This window comes from Pinus tabuliformis, chromosome J (genome assembly GCF_031772625.1).
Source record: "Pinus tabuliformis cultivar Carrire ecotype Pingquan chromosome J, CPIR1, whole genome shotgun sequence".
In the NCBI taxonomy this organism is placed as follows: Eukaryota; Viridiplantae; Streptophyta; class Pinopsida; order Pinales; family Pinaceae; genus Pinus; species Pinus tabuliformis.
The window spans coordinates 911,071,107-911,093,490 of NC_142295.1; positions in this window are offsets into that span (position 1 = coordinate 911,071,107).

The window sequence follows — 22,384 nt, forward strand, 5'->3', positions numbered from 1 at the left end:
TTTCTTTCCTCATGTAGGGAAGATCATTATAATTCACCAGATGATGTATTATCACAATGACACAACTACATCTACTAGATTTATGGTACCCCTAATTGATATGCCTCAAAAGATCATTGAGAAAGTTGGGGTTGGAATGTATCCTTCATTAATGGGAATGTTTAATTTCTTTCCCCTATCGCATATCTCAACACTATTTCCACTCGCTCTCCCACATCAATGATCTTGGTTCTTGTCTCTCGAACATCTTACTTCGAGGATATATGAGTGTTTCCCTTTCCTTGTCTCTAGGAATAATGTGTTGAGGATGTCATAATGGTAATCCCTCTATCTACAATGGACGTTTCTTATTAATATATTGTGAATGCCAATGCAGACCTTAATCCAACTCCCCTCCATTTGGAAGAATTGAATCATCTTATGGCATTTGTATGGGTTTTCAATGATATGCTCTCGATATATTTCTTAGACATAGTTTCACCCTTTGATGAATCAATTCTTGAGGTGATGACTAGTCCTAAGAGACCTTGGGAGGACATGCACCAATGATATTATTTCCTCCTAGAGCTTAATAGGGTAGAAAGTGTTGAACTTTTCCAACAAATGATGATCGGCCCATGAATCGATTAGCAACACCCTCTATGTATGTTGAAGGAAATATGGATAAATTTATAAAAATATATTGATCTACGTCACTCGGACTCCCGATATTGTTGAGAATGTATTCATTGGAGTGGATTTTTCTCTTGATTAAATTTGTGCTTATATTGATTTGTTCAAAGAGTTTTGTGACTTTTTCGCTTAGAAATATGAGAAAATGCCTAGAATCTATCCCATAATTGTCTAACATAAAAATTTAATCATATGAAAATGAAAATCCTATTAGACAAAATCTTTCCTAGTTAATCCAAGGAAGGAAATGGAAATAAAGGAAGGGGTAGAGAAACTACTAAAGGCGGGCTTCATCTACCCAGTTCCTCTTATTGAATGGGTTTATTATCCATTTCTTGTGGATAATAAGCAAGGAACCGTCAAGGTATGCATGGATTTCCAAAGCCTAAAAACAGCTTGTGCAAAAGAAAACTTTCCCACACCCTTCATCAATCAATGATTAACGAGTGTGAGAGAAGTGAAATATTTTCATTCATGGATGGATTTTAAGGCTACAATCAAATTGAAATATGACCTAAGGACCAACATAAAATGGTATTTATTTGACTTTGGGGAACATTTGCATGTCATAAAATGCCTTTTGGTCTCAAAAATTCTAGATTTGCTTTCCTATGAGTCATGCCATACATTTTCCAAAACATGGAGAATATTGTGGAGCCATATCTTGATGATTTAGTTGCTCACTCTCAAAAGAGAGTTGATCATCCTACCCACCTCCATTTACCTTTTGAAAGATGTTGATATTATCAAATTTAGATGAATCTTTATAAATGTATATTTTATGCGTTTTTTGGGAGATTGTTAGGATTTAGTGTGATCATTTAAAAGTTGATGTAATAATGTAGTTAGCTCGCCCTCGTAATATTTTTCAACTTTAGAGCTTACAAGGTAAAGACAACATTTTATGATGATTAATTGTAAATTATGTCGATATCAAAAAAGGCTTCGTGTATTTGATGAAGAAAGGGGTTGCATTAAAATGGGATCATTTTCTTAGAGGTTATTTGAACTCTTTGTAAAAGGCTTTGATATTTGTGTTAATTTTTGGCAGATCAATGACAAATTCTAACCATGGTATGAGATTCTTCTTTTTGAGAGGACCAATTTTGGCTATTTAAGCGCTCAATTTGGACAAGGGAAAGTGTACCTATGAAGAAAATCTCACATATGCACATTTGGGCAGGATGGTCTTATAGGAAATTGGTCACCCTTGGAAGCCAATAAATACAAGTGACCTCAAGTTCATTTGGACATCAACAAGAATCTTCTTCTTCTTCATTTATTGGTTCACAAAGGTCTTAGGCTGGGTCGAGGAAAGTGGTTCATACAAGTCCGAAAATATGGGGTTTGTTGTAGTGAAAACTCAACCCTCCATTTTTGACTTATTTATTTCAAATAATGGGGACCCTTTCCATAAATTTTTTGCTAAATCACCTTTTTTATATTTTCTTTTGGTTAAGTGTCCTACAATTTTTCCATTTTTTCATTTTCGTCGAATTTCTATTTTGATTGCTCCGTTGAGTGCGAATTTTGCTAGCTTTCCATCGGTACTTGTTTCACCTCATTTCATTACACAGTTTGCAAATGGTGCTCATCCGAAGTTCGATCATTTTTACTGTCTCGGTTAAAAAATGTACAAAATGTATGTTATTTTAATTTTTGTAAATAAACTAGTAATTGATTGTAAACATTAATTCCTAGTTCATTTTTACTAATTATTTTATTTTTCACTAATGGTCCTACAAAATCGTCGCAACCAAATTGTAGAACAATTAAAATTACGTGTTTTCAGGATCTTGGTAATATATTCCAATTCCAATTTTTGAAACCTGAAATCTCAAAATTGCAAAGTGGTTGTAGTTCATTTTGTCGGATTTTTAATTACCAAGTGGTCGTAGTTTATAATATATGAGTTCCACTGCAAGTGGGTCCCACTTTACCTCACCCCCTCCCTTACTCTTTTACAAAACTCCCATTAAAAAGTCCCAATATAAAATGTCGTGATAGAAAACTTCTAATATAAAAATCCCAATATTTTTTAAAAAATCTGATAAAAAAAAATATATGATATTAAAAAGTTTCGATGTGAATATCGAACATCAACATTTTTATATGGTGTCAAAATGATCATTTTAAAAAACTTACGATATCGGTGAATCTCCAATATCCGATATTCTCCGCGTATATGGTTTGTCCCACGCCTACGTCACTCCTCCATTTTTTCTAAACAATTCATGCTCAATTAACATTGTTTGCAAAGTTATTGAAATGAATTGTGAGATAAGTAGTGTAGTATTATTTTAATAATATAATTAAAATACAGTATATTATTAAATTAAATTTTAATTAATTAAATTGATTAATTTGTAAATAATTTAATTAATTAATTGTTTATTAATTTAATTATTTTAAATTTTAATTAATATAATTAAATTTATTAATTTGTAAATAATTTAACTGATCAATTTAATTAATTATATATTTTTAATTGACTAACTGTTAATTAGAATTAAAGGATTTAATCTAAAATTAGAAGTTTTAATAAAATTTTCTTATTTTTGGCCTAAACAATGATTTTTCAGAATTCTGACAATTTTGACACTTCAACTTTGGAAGCTCATAACTTGAGTTTTACTTGGCCAAATGAGGCCCAATACAACTTGTTGGATAGATAAAATCATGTAGAATATCTCTGAGGTGGTTGCATGACGATATTTGGTCATTAAATAAGTCTAAAATTTAGTAAAAAAATCATGTTCTGAATTTGTAACTAAAATCAATTTTATGAGTTTAATTTTTTGCATTTTCATTTGCTCATAGCATCTGTTGATTGCATATCCATTCGTTTATGTTCTCTTTGACCAATAAGATATTTACAAATATCAAAAGAAAACTTAGATCTCCTTTTATACATTTATTTAATTGAATTTTGATTAGAGATGTTTTGTTTTCTAGATTTTGTATTTTTTATTTTAATTTAATTTTTTTCTATTTTTGGCGCGAGAATAGTTGAGGAGACGAGGAAGAGAAAATTTAAATCAATACTTTTTCTCTAGAAAGAGAAGAAAATGAATTTTGACCAATGAAAATTGTTGGAGAAGATTTGTTCTTCAATAGCTCTCCTATTTTGAAATTCATTTTTGTAATTATAAATAGTGGTTTGTAGAATGGGGAAAGGGCTTCTCTTCTGCAATTCTGCAATTCTAAAAGCACTATTGTAAGCAGGAGCCTTGAGTTGTAGGGAGAGTTGAGAAAACTCAAATCTAGGATAATTGGGGATTTATCTTTTACAAATCTGAACTATGTGTGGGGAGCAGAGCTTGCACTATTGCAGCTCTTGTTTTAACAACAAAGTTTATGAGTTGTAGAGGGTTGTTGGAAATCAGATTCAAAGAATTGGGTAAGAGACCAAGTTTAATCAATTTGTGTTTTAAATACTATTATTTTTAATGTAGATTTCATTTCTTTTGATAGCAGAATTATGTTATTGGATTTATATTTGTGCACTTCTGTCGATATGAATTCATTTCTTATAGCTTAGCTATCTAATATGTTTGTCTCATGAGTCTGTTATCAGTTTTGTCTTTTTCTCTTGTGCATTGAAACTAGATTTCTGAGTAACTATTTACTCAGAAATCTGCCATTTAATCCTGATTTAATTACTAGTAACATTATGTGAACTATTTCCTAATGTTATTGGTTCATCATTCGTTGTTAATAGTTTAATGGTTATTAGCATTATGAGAATTACTTCCTAATGTTAATGATTAATCATTCATGTTAATAGATCTTTGAACAGAATGTGTTTTGGTATTCATAATATTAGTTAATTGAACTACTTCGTTAGCTTGATATTCATTATAAGCCAGACATATTTAAATCCCAATCATTTAATTACTTTGCTCTTGGTTGGGTTAGATCTACATCTTCCTTCAATTGAGATAGGTCTAGGATTAGATGCATCTTAGATTAGACTTTGCATTTTAGTTTTAATTTTTGCATCCTAGAAGCCCCCTCATATAGGGGCAGTCTTTAGAGTGGTTTGGCTGAGCCCTAAGTTAGCTTAAAGATCACTCACTTGCAAAAGTTCAGCAAGAGGGTTGATCCAATGACTCTTCTCTATTGGTGAGTAAAAGACATACTTTAAGCCAATAGAGATAGATAAAAGGTAACTAAACCTAGTTTAACCAATTGGAACCACCATTTCAAACGGAAAAGGAGTTGCTTTAAGTTCCCGACTGGGTGGTCTCCCTTATAATGTTGAGGCAGACATTTCGAACCTACAAAATTTTTGGTGCTAGAAAGAGGACCTGAAGACTTGTTGCCTTTTGGAGTTTTTGTATTTTAAAGTTTTTTTTTCAATCCCAATGGCTCCTTCCAAACTTCCAATTTGGAGTTGTATCTCTGGACATGCATCTACCAATAACCGACTAGAAATATTATGACACTTGTCAAAGGTAAAGTTTAACGGTAAGAAAAATGTTTCTGCATTTGATCATGCCTCGTAGTTTATTCAAAAATTTTCAAATTCCACTTTTCATGATATTGATGAAGGCATTTTATGCGGGATTTTTACTCTTGCATTCTCAAGAAAAGCCAAAAACTGGTGTCAATCTCTTCCAAGTGCCTCTATTCAAATTTGGGATCAATTTATCACGATGTTCCTTTACGAATTCGACAGTTATAATTATGAACAGGTATTTGAAGAATTGAGAATTTACGAAGGTTTGAAAAATAATCTTTCATGAATTTTACCGTTAGATTTCAATTAAATTGTTTAAGATTTAAAATTGAAGATAAACCTTCAGAAATTGAATTGATGGATTGGTTTGAACATATTAGTGCTCTTCCTTGTATTCCCATTCCATATGAAACAATTACAAGCTTTGATCAATCCTCTTCAAATTTTATTAACATAATTAAGAATTCCAATATGGAGGTGCATATCAATCATGATGAAGTTTCCTCTACCATGTATGATCAATTCCTTCATTTAGTGCACACTTCCTATAGCATTAATGATGATCATGATGCACTCTCACATATTAGCAAATCTCAATCACAAAGCTTGGAAAATTTTGCTAATCAACCACAAGAAGATACTTGTAATAATCTATGAAATTTTTGAATTTGATCATGTTGATCAAATGACAAATTCAGGGCATTCAAACAACAGTCTTCAAGAAAGCATTAGTAGACAAATGATTGGTCATGAATCTGAAATTTATAATGAAGAAAATGCACAAGAGTCTGTGAATAGAGATATTTTTAAATTCATTTCTTTAGACTCGCATTTCTCTTTTTATCCTGTTATTTTTGTTGATTTTGATTTATCTCCTCTTTGCATTAATAGTGTTCCAGAAAATAGAAAAGTTGATATAAATCAATTTCCAATTAGTTTTTATCAAGATAGAGAATCATTCATTGGTCATTCTTCTAACATTGATAAAAATGTGCTTATTATTCCTTCTTGTTTTGATGCATCATTTTGGAATGAAGGGAATTCTAGAGAATGTTATGAAGTCATTTACGATAATTACTCTGACATTAAGGATGTTGATTTATCTTCTTATACATTAAATCCTCATGATCAAAGTCAAATCACATGTAAGAATGAAGAAAAATATAATTTAGAAATAATTCCAATAAATTGTCATTTTCAAACAAGTAATCATCTTCCTAATTGCACCATTCAAGAATCCATCCCAATCTATGATTCTTATGATGATCAAGCTCTCATTCTTATTCATAGTCCTGATCCTCTCTCTAATTCACAAGTTGGTGTTGACGATCATTCTAATTCCATTATTCTGGTCAATTCTTGTGAGAAGGAAATTGTTTCAAATCAATCATAATTGTGTTGTAACACTAGTTGTAACAATAATGTAAATTATGATTTGATTGCATTATTGTTCCTTCACCTATTTGTTTTATGTTTTCAGTTTTTAGTTTTTAGATATCTTATGTTGGCGTATTGAGAAGTTCAGTATTGAACACTCAATTGATACATTCCCTGAATAGGAAAATGAAGTTTCAAATCCTAATCATGAATATCAAGAGTTATTACTCTTCCAATTTCAATTGATGTTAATATCTTATCACTTGTTCATTTCCTCTCTAAAGCAGTGCCAACAAGAAAATGTATGTTCACAATATGACCAATGATCTAATTCAATTAATGATCTTTTGTTGAATCGATCAGACTTCCATCCATATTTTATTGACACATTAGAAATACATTTGGAATTTTTTCTTACACAGAAGATTGTTAATCATTTAACATATGTACATAAGATTGGCAAATTCATCCAGGCCATTGTATCTAAAATTGCATTTCCACAATCTGGCTGGGTATCCTCTCTTTTGAACCTCTTCCAATCATTAATGGAAATCCATCCAGATTTCTATGATCCAATTGAAATTCAGTTGGAAAGGACATTTCAAGAGAAGGTGATTGTAAATAAGTTGCTTCTTGTAAATATGTTAGCAATTAGTATACATACTATATTCAAATTTATTTTTATTCATTTAACTATATTCTTGTTACTAATGTTTGACCTGTACATACATGCAGGAGTTAGAATGAGAGAGTGGTTACATTGGAAATACGACTATACCTAGTCATGTTTTTTTCATTCAATTAGAATTAGGGATAGATTAATTTAGATTTAGATTCCTTTTCTGTTTGCATTTATTTCATTATTATATATTTTTTATAAGCAAGTGATGAATCCGAGTTTTTTTTGGCATCCCCTTTCATTTTCTAGCAAAGTGGCTTAAAACATACCAGAGTTCTTATATAGTCTGATCATATGCACTTGTGAATTGCTTGATTGTCTTTTTCCTTGGAAAATTTCATCACATCATTAAAAAATGTTTTTTGTAATAAAACCATATAAGAAGAAATTCCAAGGAATTGTTATGGCTTGGCAATTTTTTATTAACAAGTATTTCTAAAAATTTCATTTTCACCACTCTTGTCCTCCGATGTAAATTTGAGGTGGATGCAATTTAAAAGTTCATTACTTAGCATTTTAGATTAAATAAGTAAATGATTATGTAAATTTTGAGAAATGCATGGGAGAACTTGAAAATTCATGAGGTAAACTTATAGTCAATATTCTTCTAGGTATGCATTAACAGGTTCATCTTCATCTGTTGTTAGTTTTTTTCTTTTTTCATAGTTTACTTCTTATTTTTGTTTTGTTTCTTTTGCAGGTCTTCATTGGCTTGATTTTGGAGACTTGAGATAAGCAAGCAGCCAACCCTTTCTAATATGCAACATGTCCAGCGAAGTATTTGTTCTTTCATCAGAATTTGTGTATTCTTTAGTTTTGTTTCTATTCATATTTTCTTTTCTTCGCACATTTAGCAATATGAGTCAATAATCATATTTTGTCTCTCATCGATGCAGCTAAAATGAAATGCTTATACTCTTTATTGCTCAGATTTGCTATAAACAGAGGAAAATTTGCACAAAACTCTTGTAGCAAATAATCCTATCCATGATTTTATCTCTACCCATTCTGAATCTTACAATTGTCGAGTTGAGTTGAACCATTGCATCACACTCGTTCATATTGTTTTCCCTTTAGTCATATACCTTTCTTCTAAAGTGACTAAGACCCTCTGATTGGTGAATCTCGGAATCCCAATCCTTTGCTTTTCATTTTTCCAAGATATTTCCTCAAAATTTTGGACTTTCTAGCTTATCGGATTCTTGAGTTTATATTACATCGGAGCTATTTTATAAAAATTACGAAATTATTTAGCTTTGATATTTGGATGTCCAATGTATCGATATTTCTACTTAATACATTAAAAAGACATTCGTTATCAGATATGTATTTATCGTAAGTTTTATTTATTAAAAGTTGTAAAATTTCCGAGGTCTTGCGTCCCGATACTTTCCTTTAATACTCAAATATTTTTACTATTGGTACTTCCGATATTGTAAATAAAAATCCACTAAACTTCCAAAAAGAATTTATGCCGAAAACATTTAAATAACAAAGGTTTTTTTTATCTGAATTTTATTTATCGGAGAAGTGTTCCCATTTCGGAAGTCTTGTTTATTGAAGTTCTTACCTTTCATTTTGATTCTCTTGGAACCTTAGAGCTTCAAAATATCGGATTAAGTATCCTCGCAGGTCTCTGATCAATTCATTTTGATCTTCCACTATGCTCACATGAAGTCCTATTTGATTATCTTTATATATATATATATATATATATATGCTTACTTTCATGTTATCATGGTGGTCAAGAGTTTGGATGTATTTTAATTATAATTTCATCAAATCCAAGTATTCATTCTTCAGGATGACTTTGTGACTTTGGGGATATACATTCTTCATGGTGTGTGCACATGGCCCTATTTTTACTCTTCTCAACAATCTTTCTGGCTAATCAAAATTTCATCATTTGTGGTTCGTTCATGTTTCTACCTTTGTCCCAATATTGGATGCCCATTTCATTATCTGAGCAACCATTTAATGTGCATCTTCATTTGTTTTTCAAGGCACTCTTGAGCAGCCATTGTGGTAATGCAGCAATTCATAAGAAATTTGGAACAGGTAAAGTTAATAGATTATGGTTAAATCATGTTTGATTTCTCTTATATTTGAGTTTTGGTATATCACTATATATTTAGCGTACAAAATTTCAAGACCTCTCCATCTACACACATGCATTACACTGTTTTGGACATGGTCTTGATTCGTGACAATTTACGAGAATCATGGAGTGAATATGAAATTTGAAATATTAAGAGAACAATCATCGTTGCAAAAGCACATTATCATTCTCATTTCTGATGGGTTTATTTACTTCAGATTCCTTGGACATGAAACATTGTTTTCTTTTATTTTACTACTTGTTTTAGTTTAGATTTAATAAATGATGATTTTGGGTCAATAAGATTTCAAAAACTTCGACTTTTTCGTGCTTTTAATTCTAATTAACAAAAGAGGTTGTTTTTTATTGGAGAAAATGATATCTCTTAGGTAAGATCAAATGAAAATTTCCAATGGTAAGTTTCATATGCCCACTCTCATTCATTTTAGTTTTTTTACTTTTGGTTTCAGTTTTGCTTTTAGCTTTTGTTGATATAAAACTATGTTTTGCAGCTCTTCATAAACTTTTTTACACCTCTGCCAGCTCATATTGGGAACTCATTTTCTTTATTATTTGCTTTTAAGTTTTGGAACAACAGTGATGATCCACATCAAATCAGCGAAACTGAGGAATTTCTAAACTTTTTAATCGCTTTTATCAAAAAATGGTTAACATGTTTTTTATGCAGATTTTGCTTTGAAAATGATATTAAAAAGTTCTTATATGAATATCAGAGATCCACATTTTTATATGATGTCAAAACGATCATTTTAAAAAACTTATGATATCAGTGAATCTCCTATATCAGATATTCTGCACATATATGGTTTGTCCCACGCCTACGTCACTCCTCCATTTGTTTTAAACAATTCATGCCTTTTAACATATTATTTGCAAAGTTATTGAAACGAAGGGTAAGATAAGCAGTGTATTATTATTTTAATAATATAATTAAAATATAATATATTATTAATTAAATTAAATTAAATTTTAATTAATTAAATTGATTAATTTGTAAATAATTTAATTATTTATTTATTAATTAAATTTTAATTAATATAATTAAATTGATTAATGTGTAAATAATTTAATTAATTGTATAATTTATTGACTAACCATTAATTAAAAGTAATGGATTTAATTTAAAATTAAAATTTCTTATTTTTGGCCTACGCAACAATTTTTCATAATTTTGGCAATTTTGACACTTCAACTTTGAAAGCTCATAAGTTGAGTTTTACTTAGTCAAATGAGGCCCAAGAGGGCTTGTTGGATAGATAAAATCATGCAGAATATCTCTAAAGTGGTTGCATGACCAAAATCAATCTTAAATGAGTCTAAAATTTAGCAGAAAATCAAGCTCTCATTTTGTAACTAAAAATAATTTTCTGAGTTTAATTTTTTGCATTTTCATTTGTTCATAGCCTCTGTTGATTGCAAATCCATTTGTTTATGTTCTATTTGAATAATAAGATCTTTACAAACATCAATGGAAAGCTCAAAATTCTTTTTATTTATTTATTTAATTGAATTTTGATTGGAGATGTTTTGTTTTCCAGATTTGGTATTTTCTTTTTTAATTTAATTTTGATTGATTTTTGGCATGAGAACAGTTGAGGAGATAAGGAAGAGAAGATTTAAATCAACAGTATTGCTCCAGCAAAAGAAGAAAATGAATTTTGGCCAATGAAAATTATTGCCGCATATTTGTTCTTCAACAACTCTCATATTTTGGAATTCATTTTTGTAATTATAAATAGTGGTTTGTAGAATGGAGAAGTGCTTCTCTTCTACAATTCTAAAAGCACTATTGTAAGTAGGAGTTTCGAGTTGTAGGGAGAGGAGAGAAACCTCAAATCTGGGATAATTGGGGATTTATCTTTTACAAATTTGAACTATGTATGGGGAGCAGAGTTTACACTATTGCAGCTCTTGTTTTAACAACAAAGTTAATGAGTTGTAGAGGACTGTTGGAAATCAGATTTAAAGAATTGAGCAAGAGATCGGGTTTAATCAATCTGTGTTTTAAATACTATTATTTTTAATGTAGATTTCATTTATTTTGATAGCATAATTATGTTGTTGGATTTATATTTGTGCACTTCTGTCGATATGAATTTATTTCTTATAGCTTAGCTATCTAATATGTTTGTCTCATGACTCTGTTATCAGTTTTGTTTTTTGCTCTTGTACATTGAAACCAGATTTTTGAGTAACTATTTACTCAAAAATCTAATATTTAATCTTGATTTAATTACTAGTAACATTATGTGAACTATTTTCTAATAATATTGGTTCATCATTCGTTGTTAATAGTTTAATATTTATTAAAAGGAAAACCAACCTTTGCATTTCACTTTGTTGTTTGATTTATAAATACAAGAATAATGTTTAAATGAAATAAGACTATATAAACATATTAACTTTTAAAATTTTGGCCAGAGATTATGTTTCAGGGTTTTTAAAATTATGAATTATGTGTTTCACATATATATTTTTAATTAAATTTACCAATAAGTTTTATATTTTATTTTGATTTTAAAATGGAAGGAAAAAAAAAATATATATATATATATATATATATATATTTGTTGTAATATTATAGTTTTATGTTGTTGAAAAATAAGTATAATATATATTATATGTGAAATTTTAGAAAATATATATATCGGGTGTAGAGGATAGAGTATAATGTGACATGACATATTAATATTAGTTGTGTTATTATTTTAGTGTTATAATATTTGCATATATTTAATGTATTGTTGTGATGTGGACAATCATACTTGCAATGTATAAATCTTGAGTTGAAATACAGTGGATTGTATATTGAAGTAGTTGTGGATTTAAGGATAACTATTGTTCATTGGGATAAATACAATTTGTTGCATATTAAAGCAACAAGGAAATCGAGGATAAATATACTCTATGTATATTGAAGCAAAAAAAGATTAATGCATTAGGGTTACATTTGTTGTTAGCAAGGTGTTATCCCATCTTGTAGGGACATTATAATGTTGGCATGTATAAGCACTATGCATAGTAGTATGGTTGGCATCAATGTGTCATATCAATGCTATAGTTGAACTTGTAAGTGTGATGGTACACCCTATTTGCAAATGACATACAAATAGGGTTATCTACCCTACAATGCCACACTTACACCAATCTATATTTATATTTTTTATTGATAAGGATAAATATAGTCCATTGTATGTTAAGGCAATAACGGATTTATGGATCGAGGTATGATTGTCCTCAGCAAGGTGGTATATCCATGTGTATGGGCACTATAATGTTGATGTAATAGTGTCATTGGTATCAATGTGTCACCCAAATGTTATAGTGCAACATGTATGTTAGATGGTACACCATATAGGCATGTGACATATAACAATGGATATCTCTCCTATAACTCGAGCCTTGCCATGGACTATATTTATCTTTTGTTGATCATATAACTCATTTTTAGCATTGTATTTGAATATTTTTAAAATATCAACCATGTCATTATTTTTATTAATAACTTAAATTTTTATTTATAATTTTTATTTTTCATTAATAAATATAGAGTTTTCATTTTATTATTTTATCCATATAATAAATGTTTTTTTCTAATTTATAAGAGAGATTTTCTATGATATGCATATACTTCTACTATTTTTTTTATACTAACCTAGATCCATCTTAACTCCGAATCTATCAAGTAGTGAGAGGGATCAAATCTCTCGAGGTGCAAGCCTCTTTTTTTAGTGCAAAACTTGAGGAAAGGTATGCACCTCAAGAGATTTGATCTCTCCTAGTGCTTAATGGATCCATAGTTTAGATGGATCTAGGGTGGTTTAATTATTAGTAATAATTAATTTTAATTTCATTTTATTTTTATGTAATTTGACCAAGTCAAAATGTTTAGATAGCATTCATAACATAACATTACAACATCTTTTCCATATTGGGCTGAAGAGCGCATCTCAACACAATTGTTCTTTTATATATACAACTTTCATTAAATAACTTATTTATACATAAATCTTTTATTAAATATTAAATTATCAATTTATACTTATACACAAACACTACACAATGCACATGTAACCTCCATTAACATTGTCTAAGTCTAACCAAAATTCAAAACTTACATTGATCAATACCAAAATACGACAACCACAAACATAAGTTTTATGGAAGAAGAAAAAAAACCACAATACATGATGATCAACAAATATAAACATAGCTCTATAGTGGTTGGCAATGAGTTGACATTTAGATGTAAATCATCATGATCATTTGGTGTCGTCTCCAACTCATGGCATCTCGTTCATCCTCAATTATATAATCGGTTCACAATGATCATTAAATATTTGGTAACTTTAAATATGGCCAAGGCGAGTGTTGTGAATTCATCTTCTTCTTTATTAGTCCTTGCTTAAGGCATTGCAAGGACTATAATGATCGTTTGTCTATTGAATCGATAATAATTTGTGGTGATCAGTCCATTTAACCAATGTTTTTACAAAAACATTCTATCAAAAAAGCTTTATCCAAAGTTTCATTTTTAAGGTCTTATTTCCAGGTTGCAGAATTTGCATATCCAAACAAAAAAAATTATCCAAAGTTTGGAGTTTCATTTTTGAGGTCTTATTGTGGGGTTTCGGAATTTGCACATCCAAAAATAAGTTTAATCCAAAGTTTAGTTTTTTTCACCTTTTAAAAAATTTGAAATTGCATATATCCAAATTTTGAATCTACATATAAATGTAATTGTAGACTTTGAGATATCCATATCATGAAATTGGAATAAATTTAACACTTTTTCCTTTCCATCTATTGTTTCCATGCAAGGTTTGTGTCGAGCCAAGGGTTATGGTGTAGGCGTCCTTCCACCACCTATCCTCGCATGCTATCTAACTAGTTTGTTTCTTTAGGGACAAACTCATTGGCGTGTAATGCTTATGGCGCAGGTAAATGCTCAATAAATTCATATACATGAGCTTGTTGGTGAGCAAGTCATGTCTCGGCCTTGTAGATGTTATTTTATAGAAGATCTCAGTAGGGAAATTCTCATCGTCGGGTGATACAACTCTATTTGCCTGAAGAAATACTTATTTTGTTTTACGTGCAAGGAGAGATACGAGAATTAGAAAATACTGACTTAATGTGTAGAATTTTGACCAAATCAAAGAAAGTGTGAATTCTAGTCAGCTACAACATGATACAGGACTCCAGCTCAACAAGACGCAAAATGAATACTATTGTTGATGACACCTACTAGCTATTGAGTAGGAAGCAGATACAACCAACACGGATGGATTCCCCTAAGGCCGAGGGCGTATTCTCCCCATGTTGGTTGATGCACAATAGTTGACTGGACCAGATATTATTTTGGTGTGGGTCTCAAGAGCAAGAGTTGGTAAGTGGACCCTTAAGAAATAGATTGAGCAATATTTTTTTCTATACTTTTAGGCATTCAAGACTTCTCTTTCTTTTACTTTTGTGCAAAATATGAAGAAAAAAAATATTCCTTGCAAAATATGCAATAAATAATAAATTATGATTTTCTATGAAATTGCAATTTGGTATAAAACAAATGCAATACAAGGAAATACAATTACCTCCACAAACTTAGATGAAAAGTATGATCGTGTCAAAATTTGATTTATGCTTACAAAAATGTACCTGTCTCCCACCAAAATGGAATTATTGTGACATTCCTTTCCCACTTTCTGTTGAATAACATTCTAGTTAGGTTGAAATTTAGAAAAAAAACTGTTGCTTTGGCTTATCTGGCCTACCTCAATAACATGGGATGCTACATTTGTTTAGCAACAAGGCAAAATTATGCAAAATGTATGGAGTGTATATATATGAAAAAATGTTTGGACAAAGTGCATGTAACTTACCAAAACCCTTAAATCGTTTGTCAAATTCACTATTGTTGTTATCATTGTTGTTGCTACATTTCTTGAAGCTCTTTCCTTGACTCCAAAATTGTTGAAGCTCCTCCCTTCACCCTAGGTTGCGCTCTGCTTGGGTTGTGTGTTGATCATGCTTTCATGTTGATTGCATACAGTGTTACTTGGGAGCGGGGAGCGGGAGCGAAAACGGGAGCGGGAGCAACCATTTTCAGAAGCTCCCGGTTTGGGAGCGAATCCGGGAGCGATTTTTTAAAAATATATATATTTTATATATTTTTTAATTTTTGATACATATATGTCAACAAAAACATGTAGAATGATGGATTAGATATAAAAAACATAAAAAAACATAGATTGATCATTGAACCATATCACATCAATCATCTAGATTTTAGAAATTATAATCTTCATCAACCATGTCCACAAGTTAGTAAAATACATATTACAACTGCAACATAATGAGTCTCGTGAATCATGATTCATCAAATTCAATCTTAAAGTTTCAACTTCAAGCTTTCAAAATTGAAAATTCAATATATAACATTTATCATCATTGATCACCAAAGTTGTACTTGTAAGCTAAGTTTAACGGTTAACCATTACAAGAAGTAATATCTTAGATATTTCTAAGTCCTAACTTCTAACTGTTAACATGAAATGAAATGTTATAAAATGAAACATGAATAATGAAATGAAATGAAACAACTTTAGTCTTTCACGAAGCATCATATTCATAATTCACAATCATTACCAATGAGTTATAATTGCCAACTTCAAATTTTCATTGTCACAGTCATATATTGTTTACAAAAAATATCATTATGATATGAAAGAGTCAAGAGTCAAGAGTCAAGGACTCAAAACTCAACAGTTATGAAAACTAAAGTCTAATAGAAACTAGAAAAGACAAGTAAACTATAAATCTACATGTGGCCCTTGCCACGAGAGTCTCCACGAGTATAAGCAGGTCGTGGTGGTCTTCTAGGAGTCTCCCGCACAGACCGACGACCAAAACTAGAACCTCCACGTGAGGGTGTAGATGGAGGTGGCGACAGCAAAGGAACAAGACTCGGACCTCGAGAACTGCTACTGGATGGTGGAGGTGGAGGTGGCATGGCTGCTGCAGCTGCAGCTGCTTCATCTTCATCCCTTATAAGTTCCTCTTCCAGTTCTTCAAGATGCACTATACCATCCTCCAAATTGTCATCCTCTGGGTGATTGTCCCAAATTCTATATGTGGGATCCTCATAAGCCCGATAACAATAATGACTCAACAACCTCAAGTTGTAGTGCACATAAACCAAGCTTTCTGCTCGGTTTTCATTGAGTCTGCTTCTTTTCACATTGTGTATGAAGCTGTAGGTGCTCCAACACCTCTCTGCAGAAGAAGTATTCACAACCTGTGATAGAACTTTTTTTCCAATTTTGGCAAAATTCCATGGCCGCTATATGTTTCCCACCATGTGAGAGCATCAAATCTGTCTCTGTCTTCCATTGCATGGAAGGTACCAAACAAACCAGTGTTACTGAAGTATCTACCTATTTCAAGGCGCACAGCTGCACATTCCTCCCTGTCAGGTATCAACTTTTCCAATGCTTGCAAATATCCACTAGTTACCTCTGCATCTAAATGGGGTTTGGTCCTAATCCCACCCCCTGGTGCAGGTTGGCCCAACCAAGATGTAGAGTAGTATTTTGGCGTAAGGATATACGCCAAGTAATGTAGTGGAAGATTAATTTTATTCCACCGTACACACACAAAATCGTGAATCATTTTGTACAAGCCGGGATCTCTGTTATGAACAATATCTTTTATTTGCCCCAACATGGTATCCATCTGCTCATACACCTCGCCAATCACTGGTTTGTCTGTATCTGCAAACCGAATCATGTGATAAATGAGCTTGGTGAAATCCAACACTTGCCTCACACTTGTCCAAAACTGACCATCAAGAGCGGCCTCCTCCCCCAGTTCAAAACCTTGCCTGTCAGCTGCATTTGTAGCCCTTTCCTTTAATACCTGCCAATGTGGACTTGATACCATGCTAGCCAATGACTCTCTTACCTTCAAAAGGCGCCTAAAGGTGAGGTAATAGCTACCAAATTTGGTCTTCGCAATCTTCAACAACTCCAATCTCGAGTGACTGCGGAAAAGGCCATGTGTATTGCTATGATTTGTAATAAATTTTATCATTTGTTTGCCTTTCTTGTACAAATCACCAATCCATTGGTATTGTGCAGTTTTGTTCTTAACAACATCATGCATCAGAAGGTTCAATGTGTGAACCAAACATCCAGACCAAAATATATTGGGGTATTTATCCTCAATAATTTCTCCTGTTGCCTTACAATTAGGAGCATTATCAGTGATGACTTGGATGACATTGTATGGCCCAATACGGTCAATTGTTTCAAGTAATGCTTCTGCAATGTTGATGTTGGTCCTGAACTTGTCTGAGTAATCATGTGCAGTTAGAAAGATGGCACCACTAACAGACACAGCAAGAACACTTATCAATGGCTTGCCTTTTACATTTGTCCATCCATCAGATACAATGGACACCCCATGGTCAGTCCAAGAACTTGTCATTCTATTCAAAGAATGTGATATTTTTGCTTTTTCATGATCAAGTCCAACGGTTCTTGCCTTGTCATACCCAAGGCTCTTGTATCCTTTAGGGGCATCATTTATGGCAGAAACCATTTCGTGCCGATAAGGTGAGCGAAGAACATTGAATGGTATTCCACATGCATAGAGAAACCTGTAAAACTTAGAATCCACATCATTCCTACACCCCTCATCAAGGAAATCTGATATGGTTCTACGCCTTAAACCTGATGACCCTGTGCCTCCATATCCACTGCCTTGGGAGGATGCTGAAGGAGTTCTTAGAGCTTGTGATTGTGAGCTTGGTTCAAAGAAACCCCTTGATTTTTTTGATTTGTATTGGGATTCCTCCTCTTCCCTTATGTATTTGGCTCTATCCGCTGCTGACACCGCTGGACAAGTTTTGATTCCTATTTGTTTGTCTCCATCCCATGGCCTTTTCCCGCAAAGGTGTTTTCTGGCACGGGTGTATGAACCTGTGTAATCATTGTTGCAATGGGGGCAATGAAATTTAATGGTTCCACCCCCTTTCCCTGCTTCAGGCCTGTTAACATATTTCCACAATGGGGTTTGTTCTTTTTTAGTTTTTTGAGAGTCATGTTCACCCTCCTCCAGCTCCTCCTCACTGGGGTTTTCATCAAATCCACTTTCTCCAACTTCTTCATCCCCCTCTTCATTTTGGCCCCTCCGTTTCCTACTCTCCAGCACCATAATAACCATAAAAGGGACCAAGAAGAGGAAAATCCCAAGAAATATATCCAGGTCCATGATGTTTGATATTTGTAGGCATTTGAATCTGCAAATTAATTTAATTTATTTAGATTAATGAATTTAATAATTTTAATCCATTAATTTAATTTAGATTCATAATTTTTTTACTAAATATAGTTAATAAACTAAATTAAACTACCTAAATTACTACCTAACTAAATTAAACTAACTAAACTAACTAAATTACTAAGTTACTTACCTCTCTGCAGGCTTGCTCCTCGCTTCTCCTCGCTCCTTTGCTCTTGCTCCCCTTGCTTTGGCTCTCATACAAGTGATAATGAAATGTTTGTTTGCCCCATTGGGCTTTTAAAACAATTTTTTTTTTAAATTGGAAAAAAAAATCGCGCCCGCGGCTTTTTTTCCGCCTGGATCGCTCCAGGCGTCGGGCGATTCGCTCCCAGAGCGAATTTTTAACACTCAGGAGCGATCAGGAGCGTTCTTTCCCCGATCGCTCTCGAGCGTTAAAAATTCGCTCCCGGAGCGACGCTCCCGATGTCGCTCCCTAAATTGGCAGGGAGCACAAATTTTTTTATCGGGAGCGTGCTCCCAAGCCGCTCCAGCCTGGAGCGCGGATTGGGAGCGGGAGCGAGGGGGGGGGGGCGCTCCCCCGCAACACTGGTTGCATATGTGTTCCTTAAGCATCTAGTCCATGTTCTTGTTGCATTTGCATGGTGTTAATCATGGTTGTAGTGATGTCACCATGTGAAGGTTTAAGGTGTTGTCATGGAGTAAGTCTTCATGTGTGTATGGTTGATTATGCATTGCTATGCACGTTAGTGGTCACATGTTATCAAATGCACGTGAGGTGGTTGTTGTTGTCATGCATGACATCATGGTTTGTGTAGTTGATGTAGTGATGCATTGATGACTAGACTCTAGCTAGAATGGTGTGTATATGGTTTTGCACACATATGTTATAAGTCTATATGTAGTTGTTATGCATGTATAGTCTTGGTTATATTTAAGTGTGAATAGTAGGTCAAACATACCTTGTGAAGTCATTGTATGCAATCTAGGTCATCATGGTGCTATTGGTTGTTATGATGCTAATGTGTTGGTTGAGATAGAGTAGGAGATGCAGATCATCATAATGAGGTTGCAACATTAGACTTTGGGATAAGAGCAGATCGTTATACAAGTATTGCATGTTTGGAATGCAGGTATGTAAGTTAAGGATTGTCATATGCATTAGGTTTATATACATTAGGTTTATGTAGATGTCTTTTGATGTTATGGTTTCATTCATGATAGATGTTAGTTGATTAGTGTAGTTATATGCACATGTGTCGGGTAGTCAAAAATTATAGTAACATGTGGTTGTAAGCATTTCTATTGTTGGTTAGGTTAGATAACTTGATGATTATGTTATATAATATATGTTGTTGATGAGCATGTTATATGTTAACTAATTGTTGTTATATGCTATTGACTTGATGATTAGGGTTATTTCATTGACATCTTGATGTTGTAATTTGGATTGGTTATATGCGTGATGGTTATGTTCATTGCATTGAAGATCTTGATGTTAGATGTATTGTGTTAAACTGGTTTGACCTATGCAGATAGTTATTGTTGCGATATTCAAGTATGAGCTAACATATTTGTGATATGTTGTCGTACCAATCTAGATTGATTGTACACATGTGATTGTTATGCATGAACGACAAATGCTTATGAGCTTATGACGTGAACATGTTAGTTAGTTACTATTATGGATATCATGATTTATGTTTGAGTTGATATGTTGTGAATTTGCATCCTACTAACCTTGCTTTATTGTGTAGACAAGATAGCCTCCCCTAATATACACTAAGGTATGAGTTTTCTTATGTCGTATATTTGGTGCTTGGTTGTTTGATTAAGATGTCTATTTAGTGTTTGGGTGTTTGGTGCCTAGTTGGTTTATTTAACATGGTATGTTTGCAAGTTGGTTAAATGTTTGATGAATTTAATAATATGAGTATGTGTTCCAATGATCTTGCTTTAAGATGGTTTTACTAATACATGTGTGTTGAGACAGTTGATATGTACTTGAGTATAGTGGGTGATAGTTGTAGCATTATGTCTAACGACTATGAGTTGACTATGGATTATGACATGATTGTTAATCTTGGTAACAGTTGATTTCAAATTGATAGATAAGCTTGTCTTGGTATTTGGAACATGTGGTTGACATGTGTGAGCAGTTGCAGGAAACATGCTTGGTATTAGCGTGACAAGGTAATAATTGATGTGTTTATATAACTAACAGTTGGGTGACGTGACAATATATAGTAAGACTCAGTTGCAGCAGGGTAAAGGTAAAAGAAAGGAATCAGGTAAGAATTCCTTTGGCTATGTTTGGAAACCCTAATTCCAAACGAATGAGTGCTTTGCATACAGGGAGTCTTCTTAACCTTGATTTTGTTTGACATTATGTGGATATGTGCTAGATTCATGAAAATGTACTTGACAGGTATATTAGCTAGTCTTTAGTTACAGGTGGATCTGTCAAAGGATTGGAGTCCCTTGAGAGATGGTGTGGATGTGTTCAGTTGCAAGCAACGTGCTTGGCACAAAAAAATGAGGTAATTGGTGTATTGTTATGTTTATTTATGCACTAACAGTTATGTGTTTATGGAAGTATGATGTCGAGAGTTTCATGGAAAGAGAGGTTTCCATGAAACATTGAAGAAGGCTCTGGTTGAGTTTCCTTGGGAACCATGGGGATTGAGTCATGGTGTCTGTTGTTAGCCTTGTGCTTTGGTCTTTTGCGATTGTTGCACTTTATTTGGGATTTTGATTGTGTCTGGTGCATAGCTATGCCACTTTGTTGTCATGTCGTGTTGTTATTGGTTTTCATGGTCTTGCTTCTTGTTTATTTTTTGGCATTTCCTTTTATGTTTTTAGTATTGGAAATTGGTTGGGAAAGAGGAAATTTGATGGAGCTCGGGCAAAGTTGTGTGGTACCTAATAGGTAATGTAAGACACGGGTGAAGCTCAGTGTATGAGCAAGCACAACGAAAGGTAATTATGATTGCCAATTGGACTCGTTGGGTCCACTGGTGTAAATGGGCAGTGGTAGTATAGTCATGAGAAAGGTAACCAGAAAAAGGTAAAGTAAATAGATATGAGGTGTCAGATGCCTTGGCTATGATTGGGAATTATTGTTCTCAATGTTGTGCATGAATAAAGGAAGTTCTCTTAAACTAGACCTTATGTTATATAGTAATTATGTTATGATCATGATTATGCTGATGTTTATATATGTATACATGTATATATGTATGTCGTTGTCTTACAGGATGATGATTGTTTTATGTTGATGATTATATATGTATGTATCCATGTATCTATGTTACTGCCTGATAGGTTGTCAAGGATCATTCTTGTGGAGGAATGATTGCTTATGCAGGTGAATGACATCAAAAGGTTCCTGGCTTATGACGAATCAAGTGGAAGAATAGTCGTGGCAAATATATGAGGTCAGTATCATGTGATTATGAGTTGATATTATGTGATTATATTATGTCTATGTTATGGGCAGGCTATACCGAGGGATACATTAGTGAAATGAAAGCAGTCTGGTCTACGACATGTTGGGACAAGCATGGATGAGACACTAGAAGAAAGATTGCTTGGTAGAGGTAGTGTGGTTTCAGATGTTTGGTATTATTGTTGTGCATATGTCATACATGTTGTATATGTTGCATCTGTAATGATTGTGCGCATGCAGTATTGTGCAAATGTAGTGTGTGTACATGTTGTTTATGTAATATTATGTACAGGGTGTTAGTACAGATAGTGATTGTATGAATGTTGC